The following is a 17,425-nucleotide window of genomic DNA, read 5'->3' as shown; positions in this document are numbered from 1 at the left end:
ACTAAAGCAAAATTAATTACCAAGGGTCTGAGTCAATCAGCCATGGATTTTCAATTACTCTTCAAATGGTGGCCATGAAGCAGCTTTAACTGTGAAATATGCTTTTGAGAGGTCTGAAAAAACAGGAACCGGTCCGGGGATTCGTTTCATTTTCAAAGACCTGCCTCCAACACAGGTAGAATTCTTCATTGAGGGCATCTGATAGCATCTGGCTTCTGCAGCAGAGGGTCACTTCATTGAGCAGCGAGCGAGAGCGAGAGAGAAGAGAAAAAGAAGTGGCCAAGATCTTGCTATAGGGGGAATACAAAGGCCGTCCTGCTATATAGAAAACTCTCTCCCTCTCTTTCATGGCCTTCCTCTCTCTATCTTACCTTTGCCCGCTTCTTTACTCTCTCTGACTTTTCAATTTACAGAGACCTGCAGGGGCCAAAAGGCTGGCTCAAAGAGGACTGTCAAGTTTTAAAATTCCATCTCCTGGGTTGCAAAAAAGAGCGAGAGAGAGACACAGACAAAGTGTGAGGTGGGCTTGCAGTCCAACATTCAGTAACGTGAAATACCCTTGAATATGATGCACCAAAGACAGAATAGGGTAGCATTACAAATGTGTTCTAATGAGATAGCATTAAATGAGTGGTGCACCATTGGAATGGTTCAGGTGAGTTGTAAATATTGTGCATTTTATAGCTGCTCTTTTACAGACTGGTTCGTCTGTCTTTAGAAAGATTGCTGTTTACACATGGCAACACGGTAAAACAGTATTTATGCAAACTACGCTCTAATATGAGTCAAAACAAGGCTTTTTATTTGGGAATAAACTGTATTTATTTAATGGCATTGTGACAGTGGAAAAAATGGGCCTTAGTAATTTTCACAAAAAATACTGGTCACTGTATTGGATCATCTATTTTCTCTATTATAAATGTGTTCCACATAATCCCCATTCATAGACAAAGGAGACCCAGCTAAATGCTGATGAAGAGAACTTTACCCCCATAATCTGCAATATCCGTCTCGGAAAGCAGAGGCGTGTGTTCAAGGGTTCACTGCTTACCCCATAATTATACCAATTAAGCTGATTACTCTCTCTGTTTTCTGCCAGTGGGGGAAAAGGAAGTAATGCCACAACAGAGCCTGAAATCAAAGTTTACCTCTGCAGGATAAACACCCAGCCCAAATGAAATTTCTATTCCAACCCCATGCAAGCTCACTCTGTCACACTCACTTCCTGTCAGATCAATGAAAACAAGTTGGAGAGTTTAGGGAGGAGTCAGTACATGTGGATGATGGGTGAAAGAGGGAATTGTTCAGAAAACAAATCAATGGACAAAATAAATATTTCACCCTCACCAGTGAGCCAGTGTTTCTTTTGATTGCCTCTATGAATCCTCTCGCTGTGATTGTTTGTGATTAGTCTCACGCACACTTCTTCATCCTGTAAAACTCCCTCTGGACTGAACATGAGGTGAGGAGGCAAGACGGGTGATGGAAACCAGCTTGGTCTGGGTGGTCAGTTTACCATGTAAAGTTAGGTATTCTCGTATTTTTAGGTATCATCAAAGGCTCGTCTCTGTGTGTGATGTTTGCAGTGTGCCCTAATGAGATGACGGAAAATGTCAAGATTATTAATACTGTTATTATTATTATCAGCCAAGTAGCAAGCCAGGTAATGTGCGCAAGGCTCTGGCTTTCTTAAGTGTGTAAATGTGTGTGTGTGCATGCGGAAAAAGAAGAAAGCGACAGTGTGGTTACTTTCAATTATGTCCTTTTTCATATTTAATGGTGTTTATTGGAGGTAAAGGTCAGCGATGGTGTGTTTATGAGCGCTTCCGAATGCTGAGAGAGGAAGCTGGCATCCTGCTGTTTAGTGTGTGCTTTCTCTTTAAAAATGCACGACGCCACTCCACAGGGAGTGGTGACCCCCCTTGGTGTTAACCTATTGAGTGGTAAATATCAGGTAACACGGCCAATGAAATTCCACGTCTCACATCTTCCTTCGCAACCTTTTACAGTGTTTCTTGGGAATAAGTACCAGAGTGTGTTATTTAATGAAAGAAATCCATTCTGTATTATTGAAAACTGGTGCATTGTATCGATTTCTTTCCATATGTACACAAGATCTGACCCTTGGCATGCTATATATCTCTCTATATACATATATATATATATATATATATATATATATATATATATATATATATATAATGATGCAAATCCAAAAGTGTTTGCTGTAGTAGATCTTGTTTCAGCAGTGAAATACCTTAACCGTGACAGGAAGTAGTTTAACAGTCCAAGTGCTGAGGGTACTTTGACACTAATCAGCATTTAGGACGATGAATAATTACTCCAGTTTTACTGCAGTCACATTCTAGCTACATTTCATGCTTGATTCCATAAAACTAAAGACTGAAAGTTCTATCATCAGTGCAGAAGTCTTCACACAGATGTTCTGTGAAGTACCACAGGACACCTTTGAACTAAAAATGAAGTATGACCTCTTCAACTGCAGGAGACAACATTTAATGTTGGACCACTTGCTGAAAACGAAGCTTCCTGTAGGAAATAACAAAAAAAACCTAAATGGGGGCATAATATTAAAAAAGCTAATCATATTAAAAACTTACAGTTGTTTGTGAGTCTTATATTGTACCCAGAACCAAGATCCAAATATATATTTTTTTGCTAAATCTTAAAAATAAATAAACAGACGCAGATAATTATTCATACATGAATAAAATAATGACGTTCAGCTTAACAGAACCAAAAAAAATCTATCTCCATGTTTAATGCATGAAATGTATCTAAAAAAAGACAAAGCAGCAGATGTGACAAAACCTGCTAAAACCCAATATATAGCATGGTTAACATTACAAAACACTAAATAACACTGAAACAAGTTCTATCAAGTAAAATCTATTGTTGTATGATGGAAGTTAGTTCTAAGTCACGTCATTTTTTGTTTTTAAAAGATAGCAGTGGCTAAAAAGCAGCAGCCAACAGAAGACAGCATGACGGGAAACAGTTCTGATGCATTAGGATGTAAAAAAGCTCAGAGCTCCACATCAAACACAAACTCGCTTTTAATACCACAGGGGTATTTATAAATTTAAAGGTTGGTACAAGCTGAGAATGCATCTACCTAGACAGTGAGTCTGTGAGTGTGTGTATATGTGTTGTTGTTCAAGGAGATCCAACCATATGCACATTTTGAGCTCAGTGTTTAAGAACATTCTGCCCCACTTTCCCTTTTTTCTTCTGCCAACCTGTGGAGTTCAGCAGTCATCAGATATGCGAATATATAACAAGGCAGCTTGCATTATAATGTGGAGGTATATGTATGAGAAAAGCAACATACATACACAGTACATATGTTTTTGTTTGGGCACGGAATCATCTGTGCACCTGTGTGATGTTTTTTTTGTGCACATAGCCAACGTAAGTTTATTGTACACCGATGAGTGTGAGAGAGACATGTTCAAAGACAGACAAACTCCACTCTGCACTAATGAGCTGGCTGTGCTGCTCTCCCTGCTTTGTCTCCCAGGCCCTCCTGCTTGCAAACCACTAAAAGGTTTGAATTAAAATTTTAAACAGTGCACTGTGCAGTGCTGCCAGCATCTCAGGATATTTATATATAAAACACACTTCATATACCCCAAAGCAATGGCAGTTATATAGTGTGTAGAAGACCCTTCCAGTATTCTTGCAGCTGTTTAGACAGCTCATCTTCTTAACAAATTCCAGACTAAGATGTCCAATGTGGATAGAAATCAATTTGCTAAACAGAAAATCTGTTATGCTGAGTTTTGTTATTTATTAATGGTTTTGTTGACAGGGAATTAGGTCTGTGGCACATATCGGACTTATACCAAGTGTATTTCCATAAATTCATTATTAATTCAGTTCAATTCACTGTTATTTATATAGCACCAAATCACAACAGGAGTTGCCTCAAGGCACTTTATATTGTAAGGTAAAGATTCTACAATAGAGAAAACCCAAACAATCAAACAACCCCCTGTGAACAAGTAATTGGCAACAGTGGGAAGAAGAAACTCCCTTTTAATGAGAAGAAAACTCGAGCAGAACCGGGTTCGGGGAGGGCAGCCATCTCCCATGACCAGTTGGGGCTGATGGGAAGAAGACAGAACAAAAAATAGATTTTAAAAAATCCCATGGAAGAGAGTTATATCTGAATTTAGAAAGACAAAACTGGAGGTCATCCAGGTCTTTATTGTGTTAAGACATTCTTGCATTCTTAAGACATTCTTGTATCATCTGCATAGCAATAATAATGTACAGTGGCTTGCAAAAGTATTCGGCCCCCCTTGAACTTTCCCACATTTTGTCACATTACAGCCACAAACATGAATCAATTTTATTGGAATTCCACGTGAAAGACCAATACAAAGTGGTGTACACGTGAGAAGTGGAACGAAAATCATACATGATTCCAAACATTTTTTACAAATAAATAACTGCAAAGTGGGGTGTGCGTAATTATTCAGCCCACTTTGGTCTGAGTGCAGTCAGTTGCCCATAGACATTGCCTGATGAGTGCTAATAGAGTGCACCTGTGTGTAATCTAATGTCAGTACAAATACAGCTGCTCTGTGACGGTCTCATAGGTTGTTTAAGAGAATATTGGGAGCAACAACACCATGAAGTCCAAAGAACACACCAGACAGGTCAGGGATAAAGTTATTGAGAAATTTAAAGCAGGCTTAGGCTACAAAAAGATTTCCCAAGCCTTGACCATCCCACGGAGCACTGTTCAAGCGATCATTCAGAAATGGAAGGAGACTGGCACAACTGTAAACCTACCAAGACAAGGACGTCCACCTAAACTCACAGGCCGAACAAGGAGAGCGCTGATCAGAAATGCAGCCAAGAGGCCCATGGTGACTCTGGACGAGCTGCAGAGATCTAGAGCTCAGGTGGGGGAATCTGTCCATAGGACAACTATTAGTCGTGCACTGCACAAAGTTGGCCTTCATGGAAGAGTGGCAAGAAGAAAGCCATTGTTAACAGACCATAAGAAGTCCCGTTTACAGTTTGCCGTTTGCAGTTTGCCACAAGCCATGTGGGGGACACAGCAAACATGTGGAAGGAGGTGCTCTGGTCAGATGAGACCAAAATGGAACTTTTTGGCCAAAATGCAAAACGCTATGATACAGGGCTCTAGAGTGCGACCAAATTTTTCAATGGTGCGACTAAAAAAAAATATTTGGTCGCACCAGTGCGACCGGGTAACAAAAAGAAAAACAAAAAAAACCTCTAACTCTCCCTGTGGTCAACAACAGACACACATATGCCCCTATCGTGGACTAAACCAATCAGAGATAGTCAGGGGCGGGACCTCTCTGATTGGCCGTGGTCCAGTTGAAAGTGCAGTTGGAAGAGGGAGGTGAGTAGCTTGAATAAAGCGATATCGATTCATTAAATCCTGAATCGACTTTTAAATATAACTGTGTTTTGCCAGAAATGCCAGATTCTCAGATTAAAGCTCACAAAACTATTTCAACAACCACCAAACAGCAAATGAGAGCAGGTACACAGATTCCACACAAAGATGTAAACACAGAGCGGACCCGACGCATCAGAATCAGCTTTGTCTTTCTCGGGTTTCTCACCCAACGGCCCATAGACGGACACGCCGTCGGAGCTCACTGATTCTGATGCGTCGGGTCCGCGCTGTGTTTACGTCTTTTTGCGCTGATTCTGAGCTGCAGGTTTTGTCTCTCTCCAACCAAAATTCACCGAGCCAGCAGCAAAAGAAGCAGCAAACTACGCTTCACATTTGATCGATGTCGTCATGAATTCCCTCTGACTTTTGCTGTTTTGCTTCCACCACGATAAAAATCACACATCACGCACAGCTCTCTCTCTCTGTACTTCAAGAACAGTTTCCCGTCTCAAATCTGTTTTCTGCATTATTCATTCGCTTATTACCCACCAGTCTACCGTTGTTTACAGCGCTGTCGGCCGCTGTCTTTTTCTTTTCTTTTTCTTTTTTTCACTTAAATGACCTCGGACAAAGCCTAATTTCTGCTGTTCAATACTGAAGAAATTTAAACTTTTTAAAATTATGCAAAATTGCAGAATATTGCAGAATATTTTTAAGCTTATCTGCTATAAAAAGCCAAGCCAGAACAATCTCCTTCATGTTTTTCTGTGTTTTATTCTCAGTTACTTTCACACAAAGGCATCTGCTGTGATGTTCACAATTCTGATGAAGTCTCACATGTATCAGTACTGATAAATGATCAGAATTATAATATTTCTGACTGTCTGAGGCTAAATTGAATCGAATCAGGAGTATAGAAATTAGTGATGATACCCAGCCTTAGTGAGTAGCCTAGGCCCGACAGAAGTAGATGTAGCTGTGGGTAATGAGAAAAGATGAAAAGAACTATTGATAACTTTTTTTGTTAAGTTAAGGCCTGATCCGTCTGAAATTCAGAGCCAGTGCTGTGACACGGTGCTATCAATCTTTGAATGCTGAAAAAGCACAGTGTATCCAGAAAACACATTATATGCTGCAATAAATGCACTGCCCAAGTGTCCCCTCTCCCCACTGCCTTTCAGCAGCAGGCAGCAGCAAACAGGTCGTCAGAGGAGGCCAAGATGATGATTAAGTTTAAAATTTTCTACAATATTGACAAAGCACTTTAAGCACAAGATTGTTAGTTAATAATTTAGAAATGAATATTGTCTGTATGGACTGCAATTCTCCCCCCCCCCCCAAAAAAAAAAAAAGTGCACATGTAAAACTGCGGTGTTAAGCGATGCGGTTGAAAAATTTGAGTGTGCCTAACTTTTGTGCCGGTGCGCCCATGGCAAAAAGTTAGTCTAGAGCCCTGCTATGTGTGGCGGAAAACTAACACTGCACATCACTCTGAACACACCAAGATGGATGGAGCCAAATACAGGGCAATCTTGGAAGAAAACCTCTTGGAGTCTGCAAAAGACTTGAGACTGGGGCGGAGGTTCACCTTCCAGCAGGACAACGTCAGATGATATGAGAGTGTATTTTGAGTAGCTACTGTGCTTCAAATAAACCAAAACATTCTGTGGGGCGTGGGGAAATATACTGGTAGATGTGTTACATTTTCAATCTTGTATGCATGCTGTGAAGGACAGAATCATAAAGAAATGCCTGCCGTAAAGCAACACAACGGTATCAGGTAGAAACCATAAAGCAAAATTTAAAGGGTTCAATTTGAAATTGTCTACCTTCATGCTACACAAAGAAACTGCCCTGTCATTTTCAGCATGCACATCATGCTACCGATTTGCATGTGAATGTGATGCTGCGGCTACAAAACAAAGCAAAATCTTTTGACAAATGTGACACTTAAACTCACCGTAATGCAGCAGAGAGCATGTTATGACTATTCATGAGTAGTGAGTAGTTTCCTTGCCATGTTTGTCTGCATTCTGAAATGGTGCAAGCCCATATTTCTGTCAGCATAATTGGAATATGAGAGTTCTTCATGCCAAACGCTTCACCACGTCTTTGCCAATTATAGCAATTCCTGCTTTTTGTGCCCAAGGTTTTGTGAGGCCCTTTGAAAAGGAAGACCCCTTTTGTTACAGGAAAGACTGAGATGGGGGAGGAAAAAGAGAGAGAGAAGAGGACTAGAAAGAAAAGAAGGGAGAGAGAGAGAGTGATGTGAGAGATGGCATTGGGAAATGTGCAAGCCAGTCTACATGCAAGTTGCACATGCACATATCTGCTTCTGCATCTGTGCAAGTATGGGCTAGTTTATTTATTCATCTGAGCAATTGTTTGTCTGCCTGAATCTAAGCCTGAGTGCCACAGCTGTTCAAAGAGGACACCAACTGGCAGTAGGATTCGAGAAAAGTTGTTAGCCTAAAGAGAAGCGTGTCTTCACCATGGAACTTATACAGAATCATTTAAGATAGGAAAAAAAAAAAAAAAAAAAAACTAGCATTGATGAAAACTGGAGAAATAACTACACAAAGGGTATTTGATCTTTAAAACAATCAAAGATATGAATGACCTGTGTAACTTTGTATGCGAATATAGCCAGAAAATAGCGTTTACACAATTTTGTTAGGTGTTTGTCTTTTGGGAATAAGTTAAAGTGGCCTAAAGCTAGAAAGACATTATCATTTATCATGACTTATCATACTGGATTCCATTTGTAGCCGCAGGTGAAAAGGAAAGGTATTCAATGACTGCACCAGTAGGGAATAAAAATAGCATTGAGCTCAGTATCAATCTCAAGGAGGCTTAACGCTTCCGCATTCTGATGCCCCGATAAAGAGAAAGAGGATCGTGTGGGAGGAAAGAACGGCAGAATAAAGTGACAAAAAGGGAAAAGGAATTTAATCAAGTAAGGAGGTGGAGAGAATCTTTAAGCCTCTCTGCCTAGATCTGGTGTTTGTCAAACAAAACACTTTCATCAGTTTTCAGATGGGTGCAATTTTATATCGGAGCGATATTACAGTTTGAGTGCAGTTAGCATAATATAGGTTCGTGCAAGCATCACATGCAAAGCTGCTTATTGTGCAATACTTTGCTGTACATGTTGCTGTGTTTGAAATTAAAAGCAGGAATGAAAATATAAACACCATAAGTTAAAGCAGTTTTCCCGTCTGCATAACTAGATGCTCATCATCTAGTTAGATAGCGTGTTGGTGCTAATGTGTGCTGTGTGTATAGGGAAAGAATTATGCTTATGGCCGTTCTACTGTAAAATCAGGTTATATCATCACAGTACAAGAATACTGTACATCAGGGATTGGTGAGAGAAGGAAGACAAAGGGGAGCAATGGAGGATGGAAAGCACTCAGTAATAAGAGTCTTTCCCTCTTTCCATTTCCGCTCTCTTATCCACTAACTTCTATTTTTTTCTCTCTCTCATTCATTTTATTTCTCCCCCCCCTCTCTCTCTCTCTCCTTCAGTCTCTCTCTGAATGGGAGTTGATGCCTCAGATATTAGTGAGCTGTGTCAGACAGTTAAACTGCCCTTTATCGATCCTCTAAGCTTCACTCTTTCCAAGCAGCCGTTATGGTTTTAATGGCTTGTAATGGAGCTGGGTTCTCTTTGATGTTCAATTGCTCAGCTAGTCTACCCTTGTTTTTGATATAGTTTCAAAGGATCTTCCTAATGCCTGCCTCAGAGAAGCTCATTTCCGACAACAAATTTTGGGGTTCCGTGATTCTAAACTGTCCTTATAGTGGGGGGAAAAAAACTGAAGGAAATGGAGTTGAATGGGGTAACAACATTCTTTTAAGGGGTTTGTAAAGGTTTTCTGACTACATGAAATGTTAAAAAAAAAAGCATGAAAACATCCTTAATAATAAAATATAGTTTCTTGGAACAAAACAAGATTTTATATTTAAATGCTCTTCATAATTCCTTCTGACAGCCATTCTGTAAATGTCAATTTGCTTCACCATTTTTTACATTTTTAATCACTTGACAAAAATACAATAACAAATTAACCATAGTAAGAAAATGATCCAAAAATCGTTTTTTAAAACATCCTAAATACCATTAATTAAATTCAAGAAAAGACCAAAAAGTTGTTCACCTCAAGAGGTACACAGACACCAACATTAGGCATAATCCAAAACTGTGATATAAACCACAGAGGCAAGTTATAGATTAATGACATTGGTTTTACTGGATTTTCTCTACTTTGCAACTAAGAAAACCTTCTTTTCCAAACTTGTTTGGCTTCTTTATTTACTCCTACTTTGAAATTATTTGTATTCCTGGCATTCTTTTGCTGATATATTGGAATAAACCTTGATTTTACCCTCTAAAATATCTTTAAAATATTTGTTTGTGTTGCCTAATGTATGTTTTTCTGCTGAGTTCTCTTTTTGTTTCTACGCTGTGCCCCAAAATAATTTCTCCTTCAGGTTCTCTCTTGTGGTGCCTTTTTAAAAAGTAACTATATTGTAGCCTGATTCAAAAAGTGAAGTATCTTGCTAAAAAAAAAGATGCATATTGTCCTGCTAAATCAAAGCAGAGTCAACTTTTACATGCGTCTGATCTCAAGTTATTACAGTCAATTAATTTTAGATAAAGATTAATAACAAATTAAATTTATCAGAGGATTTTCTTGTTCAAAGCTTTATTTTCATCTAGAAGGGAAAGTTGTATACACTCAGCTAGCTTTTCAAAGTGCTATGGAGTCTATGACCTAAATAAGAAATATCAAAGCCTGGAAACCCCAAAAGAGAAAAGTGAGAAATGGGAAAAGAACCGGGATTGGGGGGCACACAAAAAGAGGGGTGGGTGGGTGTGCATGTTAAAGTCCCTGTGCGAAACATCAAAAACAAGCACGAACTATTAATGCATCTAGTTTGTTTATTGGTGCTTGTGGCTGGCAGGTCCCGCACCATCATTAGTGCTATGAATGTGACACAATGATTTTCTTTTTACATGCCCTCCACCAGAAAACTACTGGGAGAATGATAGTACTCGAATGCCAGGGTGGAATTCAGCATGTACTCATTGTGTATTCTTTTTGAATGTGTCTCGTAGACCTTGGTGTTGAAGAGTTGTGTCAGTGATAAAAAGCAAGAAAGAACTGTTTCCATTTGTTGTTTCCACTTCCTCTGGAAGAAAAGAAGCAGCAAGAGTTTCTGTCAAAGCTCTTGCTCTTTTTGAGTGCCTCTGAACTAGCATGTTTATTCAATATGTGACACCAACAGTTGCAACACGTTAGCGCCGTATTCAACAAATGTTCCTAATTAACTAATGACTGTGTTTCCTGTCAAATCGCATGCATTCGACACTGTGAATAGGTACAACTCTGTGTGTGTGTGTGTGTGTGTGTGTGTGTGTGTGTGTGTGTGTGTGTGTGTGTGTGTGTGTGTGAGAGAGAGAGAGAGAGAGAGAGAGAGTGTTCTGCTTTACGCTACATGCTGGTGTTTTCTCCAACAGCACACAGCATTCATGACCAAGCATGTCTGATTAATGCACAGTAAAGCATGTAATTAATCTTTTCTTCAGCCCCATTTTTTTTTTGTTGTTGTTGTTGCCTCTGGTGACAAATTACAGAAACTCTGACACAGTCACTCAATGAAAAAACACATAAGAAGTCTTCCTATTTTTTACATACACTCACCAGCTGCCAAAATGCACATGCAGCTCAGTGCATTTTGGCATGTAGACATGGTCAAGAGGATCTGCTGAAGTTCAAATTGGGCATCAGAATGAGTTTTTAAGAAACTGCTGATCTGCTGGGATTGTCCTGCACAATCATCACTTTGATTTACACAGAAGAATCCAAAAAAGAGAAAAAATATCCAGTGAGCATCTCACACAGCATGTCGAACCTTGAAGCAGAGGGGCTATAGCAGCACAAGAGCACAATGGGTGCCATTTCTGTCATGTAGGATTGGGAAACTGAGCCTACAATTCATACTGGCTCACTAAAACTGGACAATATAAAACTGAAAAATGTTGCCCGCTCTAATGAGTATCGATGTGAATCACAGGGTTGCAATTTTGTAAACAACATAAAAGAATAGATCCATCCTTTCTTGTATCAAGAGCTCAGGCTGCTGCTGATGGTATAACGGCATAGGGGATATTTTCTTGGCACACTTTGGTACAAAGTGAGCATCACTTAGCACAGCCTACTAGACTATTATTGCTAACAAGTCCATCCCTTTATGACCACAGTAAACCCATCTCTGATGGCTGCTTCCGGCAGGATAACACACCATGTCACAAAGCTCAAATTATCTCAAACTGATTTCTTGTACATTTCAATGAGTTCACTGCACTCAAATAGCCTCCACAGTCACTGATCTCAATCCAAAAGAGCACCTTTTCAATGCAGTGTTATGGGAGATTCACATCGTGGATGTGTAAATGACAAATCTACAGTAACTGTGTGATGCTATCATGTCAATATTGACCAAAATCTCTGAGGCATGTGTCCAGCACCTTGATGAATCTGTGCCATGACAAATTAAGGCAAAAATGGAGTACGACATAGTGCTGACACGGTGTACCTAATAAAGTAGCTGTTGAGTATATGGCTGTTTTGCTTTAGAATTGGCATTGCTTTAAATGTCAACATTTCCCTCGTTTAACTTCATCAGCAGTCTGTCCCATAAATCTGGACTCTAGTTCACAGCTTATGACAAAGGCTGTTGACTCATCCTCCCACTCGTTTTCCAAATGTTAACTCCACATATAGGCCTGTGCATTACACAACAGAATCAAGCCTCTGTCCATTCAAAGGTAACAGTGACATCAAGCGCTTCTCCGGCCAGTTCAGGCAATAACTTAAATCTAATCTTGGCTCAGAGAGAGTGAGGGACACCACTTCTTACTTCCCCCTGGGTGTTCCCTTTTTTGTTCTGTTAAGCAGTTTGTATTTTTTTCTCATATAGTCCTCTTCACAGTTGTATTTAAAGAACGAGGGCCCAACATCAAGGAAGATATTGATGATCAGAAATAAGACTGCACTACTACTTAGCAAGCAGAAAGCAGAAAGCGTTTGGGGAAGTCATGAAACTTTTACTCACCCACTGACTAAAACAAAGAACGCACTCAGAACACGGGCGAAATAATAAACTGGACTTCACACGCATAATTTTGCGATATATGATGATCTGTTGTGATGCTCACACCAGCTCTGCCCGTGCACTCTGTGATTTTAGCCTAAACTCTGGAAGTGATGAAATATTGATACGGTACACAGGAGGATTTGACGTAAGTAAGGCAGAATACTGCAGTGCTAGGCATCGCATGTTTTATTGAAACACCCAGTGTAGCACTCAAGGAGAGTGAACGAAATAAAACTGGGGGGAAAAAAGACACCAAAGAGATAGTGCAGCCTTAAAAGACAACAATGCTGCACTCATAAAGAAGGGATGCAACTTCTGTGTCCCTAAATTGCCTGGTTTAATGAAGCATTGCCAATCAATATGGCAGATGCTGAAGAAAAATGAGCTTCATATGCGGGTATATATTAGCTCTATGTCCAGGTCTTGACCAAAATACTTTCAGAAAGCGCATCCACTTTTTCCTCCTCCAAAATATTGACTTCATTATTCAGTGTCCCCGAAAGATAAATGAATCACAGGTTTAGCGCTTTACATCACGGCGAAGGACACTGGGGAATAGCTCATCTAAAAACAGTGACAGAGCTAATGGTGAGGTAGGATTTCTGTTCATGTTTAACCTAGTTTGCTTTGCAATTAACATATAAAACATGTCACCAAAAGCTGTGCGCTAAAACATGTATCAGATTTATCAGTTATGAAAGACGGGGCTCCTTTGTCTTTTCCTTCTCGACCAAATTACAAGAGGCAAAATGATCAGGAAGCATAATTTTTCATTACACACTTGACGTGGCTGAAAAATGAACAGCGCGACCGCTGATAGGCCTAATTGGTGAGCGAGCAGGGGCAAGCAACTGGAGCCAGGATGGGCCATGGCTACTTCCTGGCACGCAGTGAACCATTTACAGAAAATAGGCGCCACTGCTGCGAAGAAAAAAAAAAAGACCTCCGAACTTAAAACGATGGGGGGGAAAAAGGAGAGAGAGAGCGTGAAGAGCGTGCCGCAGATACCTGTGCCAGCAACTATTTAAAAACCTTGCCAAATGCTTTCTGGCATTATATAATTTCATGGTGAGGAGAACACAAGGTTAATCACTCACCAAGATGGTTGCCAAGAAGATGGCTTCAACATCCATTGTCTCACAGATATAAAAACACAGCAATCAGCTGCATTTGTGGCTGATAGCGACTCACAAACGCAGCTGCGTCTTGCCCCGCTTCTTTGAATTTCAATTTTAGCCTATTAAAGTCTATGTCTGCCCCTGCCTGTCTGTTCCTCCATCATTCCCTCAATCTACTCCACACCATCTGTCCACTGGCCCGGGTAGTATTCTTATCCACCATTTTAATTTCCTTGGGCAGTCATTTTAGCCCATGTACAGTACCGCATTACAAAATGTGACTGTAAATAAAGAGCCTAGCAAAGCCGCTTGGGGAAGGAGGTCGGGGAACAGGCATCTCCGACACAAGCCATGAGTCAGAATCCAAATGTCCACTGAACGCATCAGTCCTCTAGTACTGTACAGGAAAAGCGTAACAATATGCTACTGGCAGACTGGTCACCATCTAGATGTGATACATGCTGGATTATTTCTTTTTTCATTTACCTCCAACAAAAGACTCTTAAAATTTTAAAGGGGACCGCTGACCACCAGGCTTTTATAAAAGATGGACATAGTCTCACTCTGGGCCTTTTAAGAGGCAGCAAGGGTCGACTCCTCTGAGAGCAAAAAATTAGATATTGGAAAAATGACCCAGTTTCTCACTGGATTTATGACATCAGTAAACATTTTCTTATTGAGTTCATAATCTCAATTGCTTTTTTTTCATGGCCTCATTTAGATTCAGATAAACCACGAAGCAGGGTGTTCTTTACGGCGTGGCTACCTTGTCAATTATAAGTGGCTCCCACATAAGAGTGCATAAGTTTCTCAGTCATTGCATCTCAGTCAGTTTGAGGCTTCAAACAAATTGGTGAAATTATGGTGTCTAGATCTACCTTTTATTTAAAGTCTGTCCAACTGCAAAGCAGAGACCAGGTGATAACCACACAGCACCCACAGCCACTAATAGTGTTATCCCATTGTCTGATTTTAGTTAAGTATTTTTACAAATGAACAGATTTGAGAGGGGAACGATTACAAAAAATGACATTTATGTTCTTTAACTATCTTGGCATTGGTCTGCACTCATTCATTTTGTGGTATTTCTGCAGACTGATATACTAGGAAAAGTTAGTGGAACCTTTCTGCTGACTGAGCTCTCGGGATTTGAGGGGAAAGTCGATAATTAAATTGTAGCACAGAATGCAGAAAACTATTTTTGAAGGGATCATGGCTTGAGGTTTTGGCTTTATCATGGATAAACTGTCAAATTGCGCAGAGAAGATAAGTTACTGTACAAATTGGCTTCTTGAATATTTCTTGCTCTTTCCTCCATCGTTTCATAATTCTGCTTATCCCTAACACTCTTATAGGAGGTCTCTTATGTTTGTAGACACCATTTTATTGATTACCAATAAGAAAATACTGGCTACTGAATCTCTGGCTAAAAATTATAAACACTGATCTACATCTGCTCTGCATTAAATGCAAGTATGTACATCCAAGTCTGCGTGTAGACTGCAGTGAAAGGGCGTGCAGTCAGAGTTTATTTTTGTTGAGCCGTTTCAAGCTGACTTCATTAGGCATCAACACTGATTGAACGCTATTTTTATGGGTGTATGATTAAGCTTCTTCCAGGAGTAGTTGTTCTCTCAGCTATCGCCACTGTAGATAGTATCTGCCAGCTCCCTGTTTTGATGTGGAAATGATGAGCTTGTTAAGCCTGGCCCATAAAATCACGATGGAAAATTCTCCAGCTCAAGTTTTGTAGAAGCAGTGCCAGGGCTTGGTAATAAGTAAGCAGGGTGACAGAATTCACAGCTTTAAAAACAGACTCCCATTGACATGGCACATTAAAAATTGTGAGGTGCAGGATTCAAACCTTTCTCATTTCATCATTTCTCATCCCCTCTCCCATTCCTCTTTGGGTTCCCTTTCTTAGACCCTTCCTTTCAATCCCTCTTTTTCAACCCCAGTTTTTAGTTTGAAGTAATACCACCAAACAAGTTGCATGTCTCTCATAATAATGTAAGCATTCACTCAGTTTCACATACATGCATATACACAAACACCATTAGCAGACAACACTGATTAGGAGCACACAGGCCTGTGTCTAACTAACCTCAATGCACGCTCCAGCTAACGAAATAGAAAGCTGCCACCTTACTCTGCATTTAGGGTCTGTAAAACAAACAAAACCTATGTGGTGTGTTTTTTATGTCCAGGGACAAATATTGAGCAGGTTTCCAGCTCACACTATGGCTGGTTGATGACTCATACTCTAATGAGGATGCAGCTTAGGCCTGCAAAGATAGCTCGCATCTGAGAGCAGTAACCTCAACTTCTGATACCATACCACACCTACAAACGAGAATGTACAATTCTATATATAAACACCTACTTGCCTATAGAGAGATGCACACAGATTAGATCCTTTAATTTAAAAAAAACAGCAGATAATTATGACTCGTGCTTTTAAAAAGACACCTGTAACAAGATTTTTTAAGTCTTAGTATTATGCTGGACAGATGCTGATTGAAAAATTTCTTTAATCAAAGTTTCCTTGCACCTGCATGTCTGCTGTCCCAAAAAGAAAAGGCTATTTGATTGCTTTGGTTTTAGCTATTCATTTAAAACTCTCTCCTCAGTCACTTGCTATATGATATTCAGACATAGTCACTATGTGCATTTGGGATCAGGCTGACATGAATTTGTTGGTGTTGCTCTTTGTAATGACAGCGGAAAATGGGCTACTTGGTAAAGTGCCCTGGGGAACAAACTGTACCAACACAGTGTTCTGCAGAGCAGAAGATTGCATCTCTAAGGTATCACTGTCAAAAAAAGCAAGTGAATAGATAAGCAATTAGACATACATGCAAACCAACAGATAAACACTTAAAATTCAACTATGACCTGAACCATCTTTCTCAACTGGGATCATTACCACCAAAAGAAAGCAAACACAGAGTAAAAAAACCAAAAACAATTAGTCATCCTTTTATTCCCAAATCTTTTCACTCATGAGTGACCCGAACAAGACGGAGAGCAAAAAACGGACTGTGTAAGGCAGCAGATTCACAGCAACCGCAAATGGAAGAAATATGCCACGTAGTGTGACATTCAGTTCAAAACACAGCCTCTTGAATTACACTATCTCTTCCAAGCACAAACTCCACTTCTTTCTTATCTGTGCTTGATAACCTTTGCAGCATTTGTAGACAATGAATTGTATTCTTTGAAAGCATGCATTTCCCCTCTTTGGTAGAGCAAATGTAGGCGCAAGCAATAACTCTGGGGGTTAAAAGTTTTCCTGATACAAGAATTAGTGATGTTTAATGTCCACACAGAGCAACCACAACACTGAGTTAATGGCACAAAATGCTATTTAGAAATTGGAAGAAAGCAGTATGACAGGATCACTTTTATTATATTGCCTAAGAAGTTTATTTGCCAAACACTTTAGCTCATACCAATCATAAAACACCCCAAAATATATCTTTTCACCTGTGCAAGGCAACATTTTACTGCAATGTGATCAGTCTGTCTCATGATTTGACAATCATTTTATAACGTGTTTCCTCTACTTACGTCAAAGTGTTAAGCAAAATGGTTCTCACATTTTTCACAACTGATTTTTGGTCATGGTACTGTTGGTTCAAACCATTTTGACTCTGCCTCTGATTGTAAAATGGGAGGGGGATTTCGAGGATTACAGCATTGCCAATTAGACATTCACCCTGGCAAGGTTAATGAAGGA

The 17,425-nt window shown here is 39.8% G+C and overlaps 1 protein-coding gene across 1 annotated transcript in view; it reads right to left on the bottom strand.

The window, feature by feature from the left end:
* The window catches only part of gabbr2 (gamma-aminobutyric acid (GABA) B receptor, 2), a 186,771-nt gene that overhangs the window by 118,637 nt on the left and 50,709 nt on the right, over nucleotides 1-17,425 (bottom strand). The gene's annotated exons all lie outside the window — the stretch shown is intronic.

Source organism: Pelmatolapia mariae, linkage group LG22 (genome assembly GCF_036321145.2).
Source record: "Pelmatolapia mariae isolate MD_Pm_ZW linkage group LG22, Pm_UMD_F_2, whole genome shotgun sequence".
NCBI lineage: Eukaryota > Metazoa > Chordata > Actinopteri > Cichliformes > Cichlidae > Pelmatolapia > Pelmatolapia mariae.
This window is presented reverse-complemented; position numbering and strand designations above follow the sequence as displayed.